Genomic DNA, 21902 nt, shown 5'->3' on the forward strand with positions numbered 1-21902 from the left:
TTGCATTTCAGGCCCTCTCCTGGAGAAAACAGAAGAACAGTATTATCTCTGTTGTTTTGGAGTGCATCTGGTTGTCCATTGTGTAAACTGAGAGACTGGAGATTAAAGAATGGAGATAAGAATATAAGAAATCAAGCTTTAATCTGGTACATGTGTTTATTTGGCATTGTCCCTGTCAAATATAGAAATTAAATAATATAAAGAAGACCTTGATGGGCAGACTCACCAAAGCTACATGCCAGCAGGAGAAGGAGAGAAAAACATACGGCTTTCATCTTTCCTCTGTCTTTCTTCGGGAGTGTTTTGATCTATCGTTCCAACAATAGAAAAAGGATTCACCAAAGACTCCCTCTATGTTGTGGGATTATGCCATGTTCAACAATTGCAACATGTAGGTCCATGTTAGTCTGATTCATTTTAAATGTGCAGGAACATTCTGAAACCAACCATTTCACAACCCCAGTAGCACAATATCATGAGGCAAAGTTATTAGGAGCTATAGATTGTGGAGTAGTTGCTTACCTGATTGTATTTCCTGTAGGTGTGTTGAGCTCCCTTTACTTCCCTCTACTTTTATACAGCATAATATGCTAATAAACCTGCTATCTATGAGTCCTTTGTGTGAGATATTGGGCAATGTATTTACTCAGGTTTAGCACAAGTAGTTCCCTATGTCTCTGTAAATGAACAGATTTCACAAGACACAAAGGTTTGCAGTGTCGTGTTCCACGCTGGGACATTCCACATTGGGACAGGGTGTTAAGAGAATTTTGAAATATCAAACATCAACAGAACAACTGACTGGTGTACATAGTTTATGTAAGAGGTGGTATTGGATGATGAATCATTTGTAAACAAGTTCTTATTATGACATTTATACATACAGTATGTTGAAATCAGGAATAAAATATTAAAATAACATTTTGCAATACTGAATGTATTTTATTGCCATTTGAACTGGGCTCCAGCCACATGCATACCAATGATACAGAAGGTGAGTAGAGGCCTGGCTCTTATACCGTTACAGTTGTCCCAGTTGCAGCAGGTGACTCTCAGACCTCGGTCACACCAAGCTTCAGGCACTCCATCATCTTGAAGCAGGACTTGTGGAAGGTGTTCTCTGGAGAAATAGGAGAGAGAAAGATAGAGAGGGGGGAGAGAGATGATGATGACGAAACCCACTGGGCCCAGACGTCCAGTGCAACAGAGAGAGAGAGAGAGAGAGAGAGAGAGAGAGAGAGAGAAGAAGAAAAATAGAAACATTAAGGAAATACGACTAAACTTTGAAAGTCACTGGCCATAGTCATAGTGTGTAGTCTAGTACAGACTACTGAACTACTATCAAGGTTTTTATCCGAACTTTTGAAAATAAAAACATTATGACCGGCCACCAGGAGCAGGAGAGCAAAAGCAACGACTTTCATGTTTGGATGTGGTTCTAAGAGATAGAGAGACATATCAATAGTGTAACCTATATAGACATTAAAAATAACATATTGTTCAAAACCTTAACGTCGTTGTGTCCCTAGGCTCAGACAGACATTACAAACAGGTTCAAAAAGTGTGAAGTCAGTGCCCTTTTAGCCCAGCTTACCTTCTGGACCTCTGCTGGTTTCAGTGTAACTCTCCTTCCTCCGGACCCTCCTTTTATACAGCAATAAGGAGAATGATAAAGACAGTGCTGCGGAAAATAACCAGATAAAAACATGTTATTTTTAAAGCAAGGACACAGGTACAGTGTCAGACGTGAATACGTACAGTACTGGAATGGGTAGCCTATCACTCAAATGAAAGGATCATTGGGTTAAGTTTATATATGAAAAATCATATACAAGGCTAGTTAATAGGCTATATGATGGTTGTGTGATGGTTTGGGGATGCTTTGCTGCCTCAGGACCTGGACGACTTGCCTTAATAGAAGGAACCATGAATTCTGCCCTGTATCAGAGAATTCTACAGGAGAATGTCAGGACATCCGTCTGTGAGCTGAAGCTGAAGCGCAGCTGGGTCATGCAGCAAGACAATGATCCAAAACATACAATCAAGTTACAAGAAAATGGCTAAAAAGTTTTGGAATGACCTAGTCAAAGTCCAGACCTAATCCCAATTGAGATGTTGTGGCAGGACTTGAAACGAGCAATTCATGCTTGAAAACCCACAAAATGTCCACGAGTTACAGCAGTTCTGCATGGAAAAAGTGGGCTAAAATTCTTTCACAGTGACGTGAGACTGATCAACGACTACAGGAAGCATTTGGTTGGAGTCATTGCAGCTAAAAAAGTGGCAAAACCAGTTTATGAGTGTGGGGGTAATTACTTTTTCACACAGGGGCATTGAGTGTTGTATAATTTTGTTTATTAAATAAAAGAAATAAGTATATAATTGTTGTGTTATTTGTTCATTCAGGTTCCCTTTATCTAATATTAGGTTTTGGTTGAAGATCTGATAACATTCAGTATCAAAAATATGCAAAAATAGAGAAGATTAGAAAGGGGGCAAATAATTGATTACAGCGCTGTACTGACAATGTGCCAAATGAAATGGTAGTATACTGTATGTTTAAAACAGGTTAAAACAATAATGTTCTCACTTTATTCGCTTCCAGAAAACTAGAATATAGAATAGAATAAAATAAAATATATAGAAAATATAGAATAAAATGGATATGTAAGCCTAGCAAGCAAAATGAAAAATCTGATATATTCTCAAGAACTCCTTGACATTATGTTGGCCTATTGAAATAAGCATGTTCATTCTCTATGATGCTGTTGGTCTTTGTACTGTAGGTTATGCTCTGTGTGATCCATTGTACTACTCCCGAGCTAGACCATTTCCATAAATTACATTTTAGAGGTTGATCACAAAGGATCACATTGTTCATCATCAACCCCCTTCACTGTGAAGTACACTTAGTCACAACACTAATTTGACTATGAAGTACACTTAGTCACAACACTAATTTGACTATGAAGTACACTTAGTCACAACACTAATTTGACTATGAAGTACACTTAATCACAACACTAATTTGGATACTCATGAATTGAACATCACTGGCTAAAATGCAGCATGCTTAGATAAATGGCTATATTAATCTAATTTGATATATTCAGAAGATTTTCAGTCTCTAAATCTAAGAAACAACAAATTGATTCATTACATAAACTAGATTTGGTTATTTCAGTGCTTAGCTTTCTGTGGGATACAGTGCCTTCAGAAATTATTCATACCCCTTGACTTATTCCACATTTTGTTGTTACAGCCAGAATTGAAAATGGATAAAATTGATTTTTTTTCTCACCCATCTACACACAATACCCCATAATGACAAAGTGCAAACACGTTTTTAGACATTTTTGCACATTTATTGAAAATGAAATACAGAAATGCTCATTTACATAAGGAATTCACAGCCCTGATTCAATACATGTTAGAATCACTGTTGGCAGCGATTACAGCTGTGAGACTTTCTGGGTAAGTCTCTAAGAGCTTTGCACACCTGGATTGTACAATATTTGCACATTATTCTTTAAAAAATTATTCAAGCTCTGTCAGGTTAGTTGTTGATCATCGCTAGACAGCCATTTTCAAGTCTTGCCATAGATTTCAAATTGATTTAAGTCAAAACTGTAACTTAGGCCACTCAGGAGCATTCAATGTTGTCTTGGTAAGCAACTGCAGTGTATATTTGGCATTGTGTTTAAGGTTATTGTCCTGCTGAAAGTGAATTTGTCCCACCATGGTCTGGTGGGACAAATTCAGACCATGGTGGGACAACAGCAGATCTCAACCAAGTTTTCCTCTAGGATTTTGCCTGTGCTTATTCTGTTACTTTTTATCAAAACAAAAAAACTCCTTGCTGATGACAAGCATACACATAACATGATGCATCACCATCATGCTTGAAAATATGAAGAGTGGCACTCCAATTATGTGTTGTGTTGGATTTGCCCCCAAACATACCGCTTTGTATTCAGGACATAAAGTTAATTTCTTAGCCAAATGTTTTGTTGTTTTACTTTAGTGCCTTATTGCAAACAGAATATTTTTATTCTGTACAGGCTTTCTTCTTTTCACTCTGTCATTAGTTAGTATTGAGTTAGGAAGGACACCTGTGTCTTTGTAGTGACCAGGGCTGGCTCTAGCCTTTTGGGGGCCCTATGCGAGATTTGGTTGGGGGGCCCCATCACCAAGAGGGCAAAATGTTATAGCAGCCCCCCTCTTGACGGCAGAGAGAAAAATTTACATTTTAAAACACGTTTTCTGCAGTTCTACACATTTTGCCATGGGGTGGAGAGAAAATTTGGCAATTTTATAACACATTTCATGCAATTCTACTCATGTTGCCAGTTGGAAAAGCTAATTTCCTTAAATTCTACACATTTTGCCATGGGGTGGATAATTACAAAGGGCATTCTGCCACTTTTCAACCTCGTATTCATCATCTTCAGCGCCAAACCAGTGTCTACATATGTGGAAAACAGCGCGCTTCTATGATCTGTGGTTAAAAAGATAAGGTCTTTAAAAAATGCTTCTCTCTGACATCACATGGTAGGATTAGAAGTAAAAAATTGTGATTTTCAAAACCTGGAACGAGTTTCTAGCCCAAGGTAGGGTATTTTCTATCTGTCACGATCGTCGGAAGGAGCGGACCAATACGCAGCGCGTGGAGTGAACATGATGACTTTATTTATAAAGCAACCACGTAAAAACAACAAAAGACGATAGTGAAGTCCTAACGCCAACAATACACTGAACTTGGAACAATAACCCACAAAACAAGGTGAAAACTGACAGTTAAATGTGGCTCCCAATCAGAGATAACGAGCCGACAGCTGACACTCCATTACCTCCGATTGGGAGTCATTGACTACTAACATACAACACCTAGAAAAACAACCCACAGACCTGCAAACATAGAAATACACCCGACAGAACTACCAACATAGAAAAACACAAATCCCCAACAAAACAACATACACTCTAGCTCACATACAAAAGTCCTAGAGCCAGAGTGTCACACTATCACCTTGAATCTCATATTGTTTGAAAATCACTGTTTTTAACTTTTGATGATGTCATCGGGTAGACCATTTAAACTTTATATTTAATTCTACAAAACTTAGAAATTAGCCATTTTCACATATGTTGACACTGGTATTGTGCTGGAGATAATGCAAATGAGGTTGAAAAGTGGTGAGTTGCAAATTACCTGCAATTCTACCATTTTTCCATGGGGCAGAGAAAAAGAAATCTCAAATGTTCTCATTTTGCCATGAGGCACCTAGAAATGTTTGCAGTTTTAAATATATTTTTCTGCAATTCTACTCATTTTGCCATGTGGCAGACATAACTTTTTGCAGTTTTGAAGCTCATTTCCTGCATTTCTACAAATTTTGCCATGACTTACAGTATGCCTTGATAATGATATCTGAGTGAGAGTGACTAACAAATTCAATAGGGGCCCCCTGGCAATCAGGGCCCCTGGGCACATGCCCCAAGTTTAGATAACTGGCCAGACAAACTTATCAATCCAAAAATTGTTCGCTGACATGGCTAATTGAGTGACTGTCAGTGACTGACAAAACAAGAGAAAAACTGCTGATGCACAACCAAATTGTATATTCTACTATTCTAACTTGCAACAGTAAGTTCAGACCCCAACTGGGTTCCAAAAAAAAACACAAACGCTTATGTCGTTTATAGCTGGAGCCGGCCCTGGTAGTGACTGTGTGTATTGATACACCATCCAAAGTGTAATTAATAACTTCACCATGCTCAAAGGGATATTCAATGTCTGATTTTCTTTTCTTTTTACCCATCTACCAATAGGTGCCCTTTCTTTGCGGGGCATTGGAAAACCTCCCTGGTCTTTGTGGTTGAATCTGTGTTTGAAACTCATTGTTTGACTGAGGGGACCTTACAGATAATACTATGTGTGGGGTACAGAGATGTTTAATTTATTTATTTATTTAACCAGGCAAGTCAGTTAAGAGCAAATTCTTATTTACGATGACGGCTACCCGGCCAAACCCAGACGACGCTGGGCCAATTGTGCGCCAGCCCTATGGGACTCCCAATCACGGCGGATTGTGATACAACCTGGAATCGAACCAGGGTCTGTAGTGATGCCTCTAGCACTGAGATGTAAAGAAGAATTTGATCTTAACTGACTTGCCTAGTTAAATATGAAATAATGTACAACCAATTCTTGCAAATACATTTATATCCACTAGAGGGCACCATCAACACACTAATATTCACTGAGATTGACAGAGACAGACAGTCTTCTGTGCCATTATAATTATGCTTTCATCCTAACAAACCAGTTTACCCAAGATGTGTGTACATACATATAATAGAACACAAAATGTATTAACACACATTTATTACTTACAAATCTTTTGTTCCTTCATTTTCTTAGTTAAGCTCTGTGCTTTGTGCCTCTCTGGAGTAGCCTTGTACTAATGATAACATAGCAATACATTACTTATATAAAATAAATAGTGAAATAGTAGCAAAGCAAACTAATATTCACATGTGAAAATTTGATTTCATCGTCTCGGCCACAACATATCCGGCGCACGCACACACACACAAACACATACACACACACCACAAAAGTGTGTTTAAAGCGTTTTGAGAAGTACACAACTATATCCAGTGAGCACTGATACATCAAAATGGTCATGGTTCACAAGTGTACGTTCAAATAAGACATTTGGTGTGTTCAATAAGCTACAATACAGTTAAATAACAGTCTTGTTCAGAGATTATAAAGATATTCGCCCTGTATAAATCATGGGGCTACACATTGGCTGCCTCCCAGGCTTTGAGACAATGTCTGAAGTCCCTTTGCCAGCTGCTATCCATTTGGAATCTGTCTTTCTCTCTCTGTATCTCTTTCCTCACTTACCCTTCTTCTCTCTGCTGTCTGACAAGCCCACTGATTCCAACACAAACAGACACATCCTCTCCCCTCCTCTCACTCCCCTCTCTACTATACTCCCCTCGCTGGGGAAAGCTCTCTGTTTCCTCCCTCCTTACAGTGCTTTACTCAATCAGCCTCCATCTTAATTGAAAACATGTATCACAGATGAGGGACAATCACAAGAAAATAATTTTTAAAAACATGGACCAAGTTTTAAAGGCCTACCTCTTAGTAAAACAACGTTTGTGGGACCCTGCTACAGTATGTCCTAATTATTTACCGATGATCTTTGTGAGTCCATATATCCAGTATTTCTCTCAAAGAGCTTCAGCGGTAGACAATGGCAGTATTGATGCCACTTTATCTCCATGTAGTCAAGTTAGTTAGTGCACATCCCCAGAAGAGGTGTAATACTTCGCTGGTCCTTCCCTAGGTGAGTCACTCACATCCCATGTCACTCACAACGCTGTGCTGTTGGACCTGACCCTACTACCTAACTCATGTGCCAGGGTAGAGGGTACAAACTGCATCCTGGCACTTTGTGTAGAGAGTAAACACTCCTAAATATAATAATCTTCCCCCTTGTCCTGTAGGGAGCCGCTGTACAACGAAAAGCCATCGAATAGGACGACACAGTGCAGTCTGCTGGGAGACAGTGGACCTGTCGGCCCGCCGCTTGGTTATCCTCTTCTTCTTCTGGCTCCTCTCTGGAATCTGTTGCCTGGGTGAGCGCGAGAGAGAGAGAGAGAGAGAGAGAGAGAGAGAGAGAGAGGGAGAGAGAGAGAGAGAGAGAGAGCTTAAAATGGCTTTCATAGCTTTTGTATCAAACAGACCTTCTCTAAATAATCTGTTGTGGTAACATACCTGATTACTCTAACTAACTCATGGAATGCCTTGTCAACATTCATGGCTGGGTCCTTAGCACTTGTTTCAATGTAAGCTATCTGTAAATTAAAAAATCAGAATTGAGTAAGGAGATCAAACAATATCTGTAAATTATATATATGTAAAGTTCACACATTCACTCACACTGTGTTTACTAGCCATCTCCCTCCCCTGATCACTGGGTATTTTACGTAAGTGCAGCAGGTCCACTTTGTTGGCCACAAGAACCATAGGAAAGGATTCCCTAAAAAATAAGGAAAATAATAATGAACGAATGAACAAATGAACGAATGGATGAACGAATGGATGGATGGACGGACTAATAAATGCATGAATAACTGAATGAATGACTGTTGTCCTGGCCAAGGCCACCAGTGGGAGGTAAAGTAGTAAATCCCACCGGTCCTTCACCCCTGAGGATGAGCTGATGGAAGCGGTCCACATGTTCAAAGCTGGCCTTGTCTGTGACAGAGAACACGATGAGGAACCCATCCCCAGTCCTCATGTACTGTTCCCTCATAGCACTGAACTCCTCTTGGCCTGCTGTATCCAGAACTGCAGAGACAGACATGACGATCAGACGGGTCACACACATAACATCTACACTGAGAACAGTATTATGAATGATCTTGGTTATTCATAAATATGTGTAACTGTGTGCTGATCCCTCACATCTAACAATGGTAGCACAATAATGTGTTCCTTTTTTCTCCTTATAACAGAACATTCAATATTGTTCTTCAGTACATTACAAAGGTTATTTCTGGGAAAACGATATAGTACTTTGGCCAGGTTAACAGGTTGGGCTTTTTATTTGTAATGTACACTACCAGTCAAAAGTTTGGACACACTTACTCATTCAAGGGTTTTTCTTTATTTTTACTATTTCTTACATTGTAGAATAATAGTGAAGACATCAAAACTATGAAATAACACATATGGAATCATGTAGTAACCAAATCAGTGTTAAACAAATCAAAATATATTTTATATTTGAGATTCTTCAAATAGCCACACTTTGCCTTGATGACAGCTTTGCACACTCTTGGCATTCTCTCAACCAGCTGCATGAGGTAGTCACCTGGAATTCATTTCAATTAACAGGTGTGCCTTCTTAAAAGTTAATTTGTGGAATTTCTTTCCTTCTTAATGCATTTGAGCCAATCATTTGTGTTTTGACAAGGTAGGGGGGTATACAGAAGATAGCCCAATTTGGTAAAAGACCAAGTCCATATTATGTCAAGAACAGCTCAAATAACAAACGACAGTCCATCATTACTTTAAGACATGAAGGTCAGTTAATACGGAAAATTTCAAGGTGCAGTCGCCAAAACCATCAAGCACTATGATGAGAACTTGGCTCTCATGAGGACCACCACAGGAATGGAAGACCCCAGAGCTACCTCTGCCCTTGCAGAGGATAGGTTCATTAGAGTTACCAGCCTCAGAAATTACAGCCCAAATAAAAGCTTCACAGAGTTCAAGTCCCAGACACATCTCAACATCAACTATTCAGAGGGGACTGTGTGAATCAGGCCTTCATGGTCGAATTGCTGCGAAGAAACCACTACTTAAAGAACACTAAAAGAAGAAGAGACCTGCTTGGGCCAAGAAACATGAGCAATGGACATTAGACCGGTGGAAATGTGTCCTTTGGTCTGGAGTCCAAAGGAGAATTTTGGTTCCAACTGCCGGTCAATCGTCACGGCTTTCTAGACCACCGATCTACGTTTCTGTTTTCCATTTGTTTTGTCTGTATTGTACACACCTGGTTCCCATCACGTTCATTTGTTTTTCCTATTTAACCTCTGGTTCCCCACATGGTGTTGTGCGTAATTGTTCTTTGTTTGGTGTTTATACTGCTGTGGAAATTAGATTTGTTGTTTTTCGAGTAAAGTTCGTCTATTACTCCAGTTCTGTGTCCTACGCCTGACTCCGTCCTACCGCTGCACACTGACACCTGACAGAATCACGCACCCCATATTGAGTCCAGCAGGTACACCAGTCCTCCGTTACCGGTGGAGTAGCGCGTCCGAGCAGCACTGCGATGATGCTCCACAATCTGGGCACAGCCATGGATCGCGTGCTGCACACCATTGAGCGATGGGAGAGAGAGGGTTTTTCCACAACCCCATCAACTTCACCTCAACCCACACCCGCTGTCCACCCTCCGTCACCTGGACCCAGTGGGACCGGCTCTTGCTCCCGAAGGCCTATGATGGGACGGCTGCCGGGTGCCAGGGTTCCTGCTCCAGGTGGAGCTCTACCGGGCGACCTCCACCCGGCCCCCTCGGGAGTCGAGAAAGTGTCCGCCCTCATCTCCTGTTTGTCGGGAAGCGCTGGAGTGGGCCAACGCCGAATGGGGGAGGGATAAACGCTACGTTGGTTCGCTATGAGGATTTCACCCACTGAGGGGAGAGCGGTGGGGAACGCTTGTTCCATCTCAGACAGGGGAAGAGGAGCGCAGAGGACTTCGCTCTGACTTCAGGACCCTGGCTGCCAGCACGGGATGGAATGAGAGGGCCCTGACCGACCATTACCGGTGTAGTCACGGGAGGACGTACGGTGAGCTGGCCTGCGAGGGACACCACCGCCGCACTTTCTCGACCAGCTGGTGGATTTATCCATCCGGCTGGATAACCTGTTGGCCACCCGCGGACGTCGGATCAGGTCCGTCCATTCCACTCCCCAGCACCTCCGACCCCACCCCTATGGAGCCTCGGAGGTGCTGCTCTAAGGGTGACCGGGAGGGGGCTGTTTCCTGCACCAAGTGTGGCCGCAGAGGGCACACTGCTGGTCGGGTGCTGGGGAGGTTCCCCCAGGGAGTCGGGAGGCAGCAGGCAGGGCACTGGTGGATCATCCCAGGTGAGTTGGCACCCGACTCACCCAGAGCTCCCTGTTGCGCACATGTATGTCTGTATAAAGTTTCCTGAGTTTTCCCCCGCATTCCCAGCACAAGCGCTAGTAGATTCAAGGCGCAGCTGGGAACTTTATTGACCGTGCATTTGCACTTAGATTAGGATCCCTATTGTTCCTGTTGATGTGCCCTTTCCTGTACATGCCTTAGATAGTCGTCCTTTAGGGATCGGGCCTGATTAGGAGGTCATAGCTCCACCATATATGATAACGCAGGAGGGTCATGAGGAGAGTATTAGTCTCTTTCCTGATTGATTCTGGGCGTTTCCTGCTGGTGTTGGGGGCTTCCCTGGTTGGCCCTTCACTGACCCCACTATTTTGTGGCAACAGAGGGCTCTGAAGGGATGGTCACGTCAGTGCTCAGGGAGTGTGTGTAGGTAGTTTGTGAGGTGCAACTTCGTGGAAAGTCCAAATCAAGTCTCCCCCATGCACATTTCCCTCCCGAATATGCCGATTGGCTCTCGCGCCTTCTGTAAAAAGAAGGCGACTCAATTACCACCCCACATCGACGGGGATTGTGCAGATAAATCTCCAGCTAGACGCAGCACCTCCCAGGAGTCACGTGTATCCTCTGTCACAGGAGGAACGGCGGCTATGGAAACTGATGTGTCTCCTGAATCTCCGGGATAGATACATTCGGCCTTCCACTTTACCTGCCTCCTCAAGTTTCTTTTTTGTGAGAAGAAGAAGGATGGAGGTTTTACGCCCGTGCATTGACTATCGGGGTATAAATCAGATCACGGTGAAGTACAGTTACCCGTTGCCTCCTCAAAAGCCAGTGTAACGAAGTCATTGCACAGGGCGCGCTTCTTCACAAACTGGATCTCAGGAGCACGATATAACCTGGTGCGTATCCGGGAGGGGGATGAGTGGAAGATGGCATTTAGTACACCTCTGGGCACTATGAGTACCTCGTCATGCCGCACGGGTTGATGAATGCTCCATCAGTCTTCCAACTTTGCTAGACGAGATCTTCAGGGACCTGTCAACGGGCAGGGTGTAGTGGTGTATATAGATGACATTCTCATATACTCCGCTACACGCGCCGAGCATGTGTCCCTGGTGCGCAAGGTGCTTGGTCGACTGTTGGAGCATGACCTGTAAGTCAAGGCTGAGAAATGTCTGTTCTTCCAACAGTCCGTCTCCTTCCTAGGGTACCGCCTGTCCGCGTCATGGGTGGAGATGGAGAAAGACCGCATTTCAGCCGTGCGTAATTGGCCGACTCCAACCACGGTAAAGGAAGTGCAGCGACTCTTAGGGTTTGCCAACTACTACCGGAGGTTTATCCGGGGCTTTGGTCAGGTAGCGGCCCCATTACCTCCTTGCTGAAGGGGGGCCGGTGCGACGTGCAGTGGTCAGCTGGGGCAAGGACAGGACTTTTGGTCACCTGAAGGCTCTGTTTACCTTGGCTCCCGTAAGCTGGCTCATCCGGATCCTTCCTTAGCATTCAGTAGTAGAGGTGGACGCGTCCGAGGCTGGGATAGGTGCTGTGCTGTCTCAGCGCTCGGGTACGCACCAAAGCTCCGCCCCTGTGCTTTCTTTTCAAAGAAGCTCAGCCCAATAGGGAGCGAAACTATGAGGGGGACCGGGAGCTGTTAGCTGTTGTCAAGGCTCTGAAGGCGTGGAGACATTGGCTTGAGGGGGCTAAACACCCTTCCTCATTTGGACTGACCACCGCAATCTGAGTACATCCGGGCGTAGCGGGGAGACTGGAACCCTCGCCAGGCAAGGTAGGGCCATGTTTTTCACCCGTTTTGTTTTCACCCTATCCTACAGACCAGGTTCCCAGAATGTTAAGGCAGACGCTCTGTCCCGGATGTATGACTCAGAGGAGCGGTCCACGGATCCCACTCCCATACTTCCAGCTTCTTGCCTGGTGTAACCGGTGGTATGGGAGGTTGACGCGGACATCAAACGGGCGTTACGTACGGAGCCCACTCCCACCCAGTGTCTGGTTGGGCATCTATACATTCCGTTTGATGTCCGCGATCGATTGATCTGTTGGGCCCACACGTCACCCTCCTCCTGGTCATCCTGGCATCAGTCGGACAGTGTGCTGTCTTAGTGGGGAAGTACTGGTGGCCCACTTTTAGCTAAAGGGGATGTGAGGGTTTATGTTTCCTCCTGCAAATCGTGTGCGCCAGTGCAAGGCACCTAGACACCTGCCCAGAGGGAAATTACAACCCCTACCCGTTCCACAATGGCCGTGGTCACACCTATCGGTGGACTTCGTGATGGATCTTCCTCCGTCACGAGGTAACACCACGATCCTGGTCGTTGTCTGGATCGGTTTCCCAAGTCTGCTGTCTCCTTCCCTTTTGCCCGGTCTCCCTACGGCCCTACAGACTGCGGAGGCTCTATTTACCCACGTCTTCCCGGCACTACAGGGTGCCTGAGGTTATAGTGGCCTGACCGGGGTCCCCAGTTCACATCGAGGGTCTGGAGGGCGTTCATGGAACGTCTGGGGGTCTCGGTCAGCCTGACCTCAGGTTTTCACCCCGAGAGTGGGCAGGTGGAGAGATGTTAACCAGGATGTGGGTCGGCCGGGGGAGTGGGCGGCTTACATCCCTGGGCAGAGATGGCCCAAACTCCGATCCTGCCACTCCTCCACTAAACATCTCTCCATTTCAGGTGTACTAGGGTATCAGCGGTCCTGGCACCGTGGCATCAGAGCCAGATGAATGGTTTCCGGGCACTCGGAGGAGACCTGGGACGCTGCCCATGTACGCCTGCAACGGGCCATCAGGCGACAGAAGGCAGCGCCGCACCGGCCACCGCAGTGAGGCCCCGGGTACGCACCAAGGGACCAGGTCTGGTCTCGACCCGAAACCTGCCCCTTCGCCTGCCCTGCCGGAAGCTGGGTCCCGCGGTTTGTGGGGCCATTTAAAGGTCCTGAGGAGACTGAACAAGGTTTGTTATAGGTTACAGCTCCCGTGATTACCGTGGCCCAACCCCTCGTTCCATGTGTCTCTCCTCAGGCCGGTGGTGGCTGGTCCGGCCTCCAGCAGTCTGAGGTACGGGAGGTTCCTCCGCCCCGCTTGGACATTGGAGGGGGCCCCGGTGTATACTGTGCGAGCCATCATGGACTCCAAGGTGTCGGGCAAGGGGCCTTCAGTACCTGCGTGGAGTAGGGAGGGGTAAGGTCCGGGAGGAGAGATGCTGAGTGCCGTGGAGGAAATCCTGGACCCTTCCTTACTACAGAATTTCACCATCTCCACCCGGATCGTCCTGTGCCTCGTCCTCCGGGTCGTCCCGAGGTCGGGGTCGGCGCGCGGCTGGCAAGGCCCGTCAAGGAGGGGTACTGCACCACTTCCCGCGAAGTGGCTCTCCGCCTATGGTGGGCGGCTATCGGCGGTTCGTGCCACCGGCTTTCAGCTGCCACGATCTACGTTTCTGTTTCCATTTGTTTTGTCTGTATTGCTTACACACCTGGTTTCGCATCACGTTAATTTGTTTCCCTATTTAACCCTCTGGTTCCCTCATGGTGTTGTGCGTGATTGTTCTTTGTTTGGTGTTTATACTGCTGTGAGCCGATGTATTTCCCTGCGTGGAAATTAGATTTGTTGTTTTTCGGAAAGTAAAGTTAATCTATTCCTCAGTTCTGTGTCCTGCGCCTGACTCAGTCCTACCGCTGCACGCTGAAGACACGCCGTAGTCTTTGTGAGACACGGTGTGGGTGAACGGATGATCTCTGCATGTAGTTCCCACCATAAAGCAGGAGGAGGAGGTGTTATGGTGTGGGGTGCTTTGCTGGTGACACTGTCTGTGATTTATTTAGAATTCAAGGCACACTTAACCAGCATGGCTACCACAGCATTCTGCAGAACGTATACGCCATCCCATCTGGTTTGGGCTTATGTGGGACTCTCATTTTGTTTTTCAACAGGACAATGACCACAACACACCTCCCAGGCTGTGTAAGGGCTATTTTACCAAGCAGGAGAGTGATGGAGTGCTGCATCAGATGACCTGGCCTCCACAATCCCCCGACCTCAACCCAATTGAGATGGTTTGGGGATGAGAGTCGGACGGCAGAGTGAAGGAAAAGCCAGCCAACAAGTGCTAAGCATATGTGGGAACTCCTTCAAGACTGTTGGAAAAGCTTATTCCAGGTGAAGCTAGTTGAGAGAATTCCAAGAGTGTGCAAAGCTGTCATCAAGGCAAATGGTGGCTATTTCAAGGATCTCAAATATATAAAATATATTTGAATTTGTTTAACACTTTTTGGTTACTACATGATTCCATATGTGTTTATTTCATAGTTTTGATGTCTTCACCATTATTATAAAATGTTGAAAATAGTAAAAATAAAAGAAAAACCCTTGAATGAGTAGGTGTGTCCAAACTTTTGACTGGTACTGTATGTGCTATCTATAAATCCATTTACCGTCCAATATGGCCCACTGGGCATCAATCTCGGTGTGTTTGAGGTAGGAGTCTTCGATGGTGGGGGTCATAATCAGGGACAAAGATCTTCTGAAAGAACTGAATGGTGAGAGCACTCTCTTCCCCACTCCCCCCATCCCCCACCACTACCAGTTTATACGTGGGGAGATTGTCGCTGGAACAGCGCTCGTTGCCATAGCGACAGCTATGCTATACCTGGAACACAGAGGGAAGAGGGAAGAGGGAAGATGGTGTATGTCTGACTGATGCTGTTTAGAATGGGCTTTTTGCCCCTCTCTTGTTCTGGACAAAAACACCTGACAAAAATCACAAATGAAATGGCAGAGGTAATAGTGTGGTAATAGATCAATATACATCTTAAATAATATTATAAAAGCAGAAATCCTTATTTTTCACTGCAATGTATAGTAAACATGATCATCATAATGTTTAATTCCATCCCTTATATAGTCGCTTAACTCACTGGGCCAAAAGTATAATTCTTATGTTGGAATACCCACACCTTTTTCACTGAAAACATTCAAACACTCAAACAAGGCTGAGGTCTGTACTGTAGCTGTCATATTCCTTGTCTGCTGGATCTTCACTGACGTACTTAAGTCAGGGAATCACCCCACCCACACCCACGCCATGAGTAAGCAAACCCAGCCTGCAGCTCCATACAATGGCACGGGTCTAACAGGATGAGGTCACAGAGAGTTCTTCCTTCCTGTAGTCATCAATGGCGTGGAAGAATGGCGAGTTTCCTTTCTCAGTGGATGCTGTAGCCTGTGTCCCTGGCCAGAGCAGGAAAGGGACCCAGCTGCCTGTGGAACTTACAGGCCCTCCAAAACAATGTTGTAGCCAGAGAATGGGCCAAGGGCCAACCAACCCAAACAATTCTCAGTCAAACCTGGGGGCTGGGGAGACCCTATTCTGAGGGGTAGTTCTCTGGGTTCAAGGGGGTACCATATCTCTAGGGCAGTGTTCCCCAAAATCAGCTCCAAGTTATTTTAATTTAAGAAATCGTTCCCAAGTATTCCACGCACAATAGAGAGACACGTGATCTTATACAAACCGTAGCAAGGTTTTAATTGATTGTTTTAAGCAAACATTATATCTGTTTGGGCTTCATGTGGTCAATTTGCAGTCTACAAATTATTTGTAATTATGTTCCAGACCCCCGACTATTCTCGCTCAAGAAAAAAATCAGCCCGCGGCTGAATCTAGTTTATTTTTTCAAAGTATGCAAGATAGGCCTTTAAGTTCTTTTTCAGTTATATGTCATCAATGGCTGTTCTAATCTCATATTATGTGACCTGCCTGCCCAGCATAACCTGTTGATCAAACGGACTATGTAGTCCGACATGGGTACACGTGATTCCTTATTTCTCAGACACACTTCGCGCACACATACACCTCATTTGTGATCAGTCAGAACTGTGATTCATAACAATCCCCATTCATCTCTGATTCACAAATCCCATATCCCCAATTAACACTTTTTGTTTTCATAGTGCCAAATTCACTCTATAACAAAATTTGACAATTCTTTGCTTCAGCATAACCAGATAAAGTGGGATTCCGTATTGTAAAATGCGTTTCGCCATAGCATATTATTCCATGGTATAATTTGACTTCCACACTAATTTCAGTAGGATACTAGCCGTGACTTTACATCTGAAAACACCAGACATCCCAAAGCATCGCAATCTGTAGTAGCCGATTAAATAAAATAACTTACCCCAATATATTTACGGTAAAGTCGCTTGCATGAAGTCACATTTCCTGCCTTCTCATGTTGTAAAACTGACTTCATTCAGATCGTAAATTTCTATCTAATCCATTTCATATCACAGCAGCTGGTAAACCAGCATCTGCCAAGCAAAAAATGTAACAGTTACTTTGCGTTGCAACAGCTGATACGATAGGTTTGCTTCACGCTGAAGAAGGGGGTCAATGTGTATTATTTTGAGCAAATAAGCCATTATTTTAATGATTATGGGTCTCATTTTAGAGTTTGTCAGGCTTAATGTAAGTGCTTAAATTATTGACTTTCAATGTGTTATGTTTTTAATCTGCCATTTCTGAGAGGGAAAGTATAACAATATTTGAACAGCCTCCCCTGATGTCGAAATGGAGCATTCCATAATGACTCAAATCCAGATGTGACCATAGAAAAATAACGTAAGTAATTTTCAACCAATAAGCCTAATGCTTATTTACAACGTATCTATAAACTATCTACAAAAACGAATAAAGAACCATTTATTAACAACTTGCACAAACTCTCCATAAAATAATTGTAAGTAGGCTAATGTTACTTACGTGTTACCTAAAAGCGGGCAGTTCTAAATGGAGGCGTACAATAATGGGGATCACTATCAGAGTTCCTGCATTTTCATTTTGAAACTAGATACAATATACCAGTTATTACTATTTCATCTCAAAAAGAAGTGGCATGAACATAGAATTGGCCACTAGATGGGAGTATAGGATATTTATTTGCAAAGGTAGCTAAATATTTAGCAAGCTTTTAATATATCACACACAAACTACCTTTATGGAAAAATATGTGAAGTTACGTACAATCTAATAATAATAATAATAATATAATAATATTTATATTTTATATTTTTACCAATTTCTCACAATGTAAACTGCGCGTGTCGTGGTGTGAAATCTGCGCCTCCGACACAAATGCTACGCCCTTCTAGGTTGACAGACACCACCCCCGTTCCAAAAAAATGTGTTGTGGAGTTTACGCCATATTTCGTTGGTGCCCCATGGTTTATGCTGCAGCGATATAAATGATCAACGTCTTCAAACGGGATTGTTTTTTAATTGAACTACAGTTTGGAGACTGCGGAAAATAAGTTCTGTTTTTGTGCGATCATACCTACCTGCTCGTGTATGCCTTGCTCGCATTACAATGGTTGCGTCCTGTATTGACGTTTGCATGGGTCCATCATCGCTGTGGTGCTGAAAAGAAACGAACCCTTGCGGCCGTAGCGAGTGTATGCTGCTGCGAACGATGAGGAGATTTGTGTGGATCTGCAGCGGTTGAATTGCACCACCTCGTTCCCACTTATTGCTGTGTTCTTTGATTTTATCCCTCAAAACCTGGACTCAACCGGAGCAGTTTATGAAGGTAAAGCAGCCTGCATAATAATAACGTCATGCCATGGTTCGTTTGCTAGCTGCATAGCACAGCTGATGTAGCTAGCTAGCTAACTAGATGTTAATCTATCCAGAGACAGTACAGCTACACCTCTACGTTAGTGTGTATATATTTGATGGCCTGGTGGCTTGGCTTTCTAGCTAGCTAACATCACCTTTTTTCTGTCCCTGTCAAATGGCAGCCGACAGCCATATAGGCTACAGTTAACTAGAATAGAACAGAACAGAACAGAATAGAGTGTGCACTTCTAACCTAGTGTCTGGTTTTGGGAGAGGGAGGGGAGTGTAGGCCAGGGGGAGAAGGTAGAGCCTAAATATATGTCCGGGTCAATAGATGGATAAACCTCTTTCTTGAATAAGTACACAGAGAGACCCCACTGATTCTGATTACAGGTAGGCTACACAGTGGTTTAGCTGGTTGACATAATAAACTCCACTTCGGATTACATTACAAGTCTTGTTTGTCTGTAATAATGCAGTTATGACACGTATTCATGTTGTATTTATGCTGCTGAATGCAAGACCCTGTGCTCGGTACTATCACAAGAAATATGGATCGCTCTAGTCTAGTGCACTGACTGACTTCATAGAAACACTAGGATTCTAATCTACCTGCTACTACATTAAAAGAAAAAGACCGAGGCGAATAGAGCTTCACAGAAATGGCATCATCCCTAGAATCCTATAGAATCCCCACAGATGTCATCCTAATATTCCCTTCTCTAGCTCCTTCTGACCATAGTGGGAATATAGAGATAGAGGAGCAGCCTTACTATCACCAGACAATCTCTCAACGGTCTCTATCTCTCTGATAAAGAGCTGCAGGGCTATAGTGGAGAATGAAGAGAGAGAGTAGAAATAAGAGGATGATTGTATCCTACACACTACGGCTCATCTTTCTCCATCCCTCCCCATCTGGCTAAAGCAGCCCCACATTTTTAGACTGGGTCAGGTTATTGTCAAGTGCAAGGCTTTTTGACAGTGCAATGAATGAGAGTGGGATGGGGTACATGGGCTGATGGGGGAGGAGGGGGAATGTGCTGAAACAGACTGAAACCCGAGCAAACGTAGTGTGTGCTGCAGACAACGGAAAACGAGTGGTAAATAACATAAAACTCATGATAAGTGCTCATTAAGCTCTAAAACAGGATGAATCACTAAGGGGGTCTACATTGTAGTGTCCCCACCTCCACAGTTGGGGGTGGTGAGTTAATAACGCTGCTGGGGCTAAATATCTGAATGAATGAGATCGGTAAAGCAACAAACGCCTCTGGAGCTTTAAGAATGGGAGGGAGAGGCGGAAGGAAGGAATCGGGGAGAATGAGAATGAGAATGGCCGCAAAGTTTTTTTTAATCAATGTCAAAAGCTTCTCTAACCTCTAGCTCACAGTCATCGATAACCTAATTGTGTTTGTTAGGCTATTCATCATTATGCTCAACATTCTATGTGGACATAATTGATAGCATCTGTGTTGCACCTAGGAGTGCAAAGTGATTTCATTTGGCGAACCCAGAAGCCTTTTCAGAGTGAATCTCTTCTGCCGTGAACAATGTTGTTTAGATTTGTGCCCAGGGTTAAATGGCTTGTTAGCTACTGTTGGCTTTAGCCTCAGAGCTAAGAAGGCTTACACTAGACCACGCATGGGAAAAACACAGTAGGGAAAGATAGAAAAAAGAGTGACGCTCTCTAGTATCAACGCATGAGTGTGTGATCTGTGATGCATGTGTTGCACTCAACAAAGGATCTAATGATGGCAGCCCTCCAAATGGCATCCTATTCCCTACTTAGTGCACTACTTTGGACCAGAGTCCTATGGTGAATAGGGTGCCATTTTGGGATGTGTCTGTGGTGACTGAGGTCTGCAGAGTGGAAGATCTGAGAGGATGGGGAATTCCCTTTGTGTGTGGGAAACATAACCCACCAAGAGTTGTAGTAGGGCGACTGTAGGGAAACGTTTTGAAACGAAAATGAGTGTTTGTTATTGGACAAGTACAAGTAGTCCCTCCTTGTTTGAGTCACTTGTCTTCCGTTTCATGCCTAAATGAACATGACCCTGGTTGTTTGTAACTATGTAGTATCTTGGGGGACAGATGGTCTGAGCTGTACACACAGCATGTTAATCCAGTGCTGGAGTGGGTGGGAGTGTTTCAGGAGCCACGGTTTGATAAACGATTAGTCCCTTAGCTGTCATAAAGAAGCCTATTGTACACAGATGCTTTTGAAGAATGAATGTAGCCTAATACATTAAAGGGATTTTGTTTATAACCCATAGTGATTACTGTATCAGATAGGTAATGCTGCCCTGTCGCATTTGGTGTGAAAATACTTAGACAATGGTAGGCCAACATATCACCTGATGGAAATGTAAAACAATGTTTAGCCTAATTTATTTGGGGGTTAGGCTACTAACCCGGTCCTAGGGGCCTAGGGGTGGCATTGGGATTCAAGGTAGGCTAGCTCCTCTGCATTTGGCGTGGTGCCTGTCTGGTCTCTCCATCCAGCTCCAGTAATCCAGAGCTGTGGCTCTATTACTGAAAGGTCACTCAGCCCCTGAGACTCAGCCCTATGATTTGGACTCTGTTATGGTGGGGGGTGGTGGTGTTGGCAGGCGAGCTAGGTTGGGAAGTGGGGTTGCTCAGCTCTTTTAGGTCACACTGACACACAGTCTATCTGCTCCCATCCCTCAAGTTCATGGGAGTAGATGGACCCACCCCCACTCAAGGCAAGCTGCCATGGCCATTCACTGCCAACTCCTGTGGTTGTCCTGCATGCTATATGGGGACAGAAAGTGCAGTAAACAAACACAGTGACAGACAGTAAAAGGTCAAAGTAGGTATTCTATGGATCAGTATGTTTATAGGGATTCTACTGTGACTGTTCCTTGTGTTGGACATTTGCATACTGTTTGTGATTATTTTGGGACTGCAACTTTGTTTAAAGGAGGGCTCCACGTTGTAAATAACCTTAGTTAAACTGAGACTCATTGGGACATTTGCCTTTTTCTGTAGGTAAGCGATAGTAAACCAAAACAAACATGTCTGAATAGACGAATAGATAATAAGATATGGTTCAGGCCAGGACAGCTCCACTCCCTAGATATTGATTATTTCATTCCAAGAATTCAAGACAATTTATACACGGAAAACATAGACAAAGCGCATGTGAACTGTTAAAAACAAGTTAAAAATAATGGCAATGATGTAAACATTATAGAATAATAGCCTAAGATTTTGAAGCGTATGATCCCTGATCCCCTGCTTTAACCTCTCTCTAACTGTGAGAAAGATGAGACCCGTGACAGGGTGCAAGGACCCATGTGGTTCTAGAGACGGGGCCAGTGTGACAACTTACACCACAGCGCCTCAGCATGTCTTTTTTGTGTGTTGCACTGTGACATTCACAGGAACACCATTGTCACTGACAAAAGCTCTGCTGCTGGTGTGGCCATGGTTTATTTCGGGACCTTTCTGTGTGCTGTCAATGGATGATGTCATGGGGAAAAAGGTCAAAGGTGATATAGCCTATCCAGGTTGTAGAAAAACTCTTTCTATGTTTCTTAAATGTTCTCCCTAATATTTGATATGACTATGAAATATGATTTTT

General features: G+C 44.1%; 1 pseudogene; it reads right to left on the reverse strand.

Moving 5' to 3' along the window:
- Window positions 1-1052: 1052 nt before the first annotated feature.
- LOC123484902 lies at window positions 1053-16943 on the reverse strand (annotated as a pseudogene).
- Window positions 16944-21902: the final 4959 nt, after the last annotated feature.

Source organism: Coregonus clupeaformis, unplaced genomic scaffold, assembly GCF_020615455.1.
Source record: "Coregonus clupeaformis isolate EN_2021a unplaced genomic scaffold, ASM2061545v1 scaf0490, whole genome shotgun sequence".
NCBI classification, from domain to species: domain Eukaryota; kingdom Metazoa; phylum Chordata; class Actinopteri; order Salmoniformes; family Salmonidae; genus Coregonus; species Coregonus clupeaformis.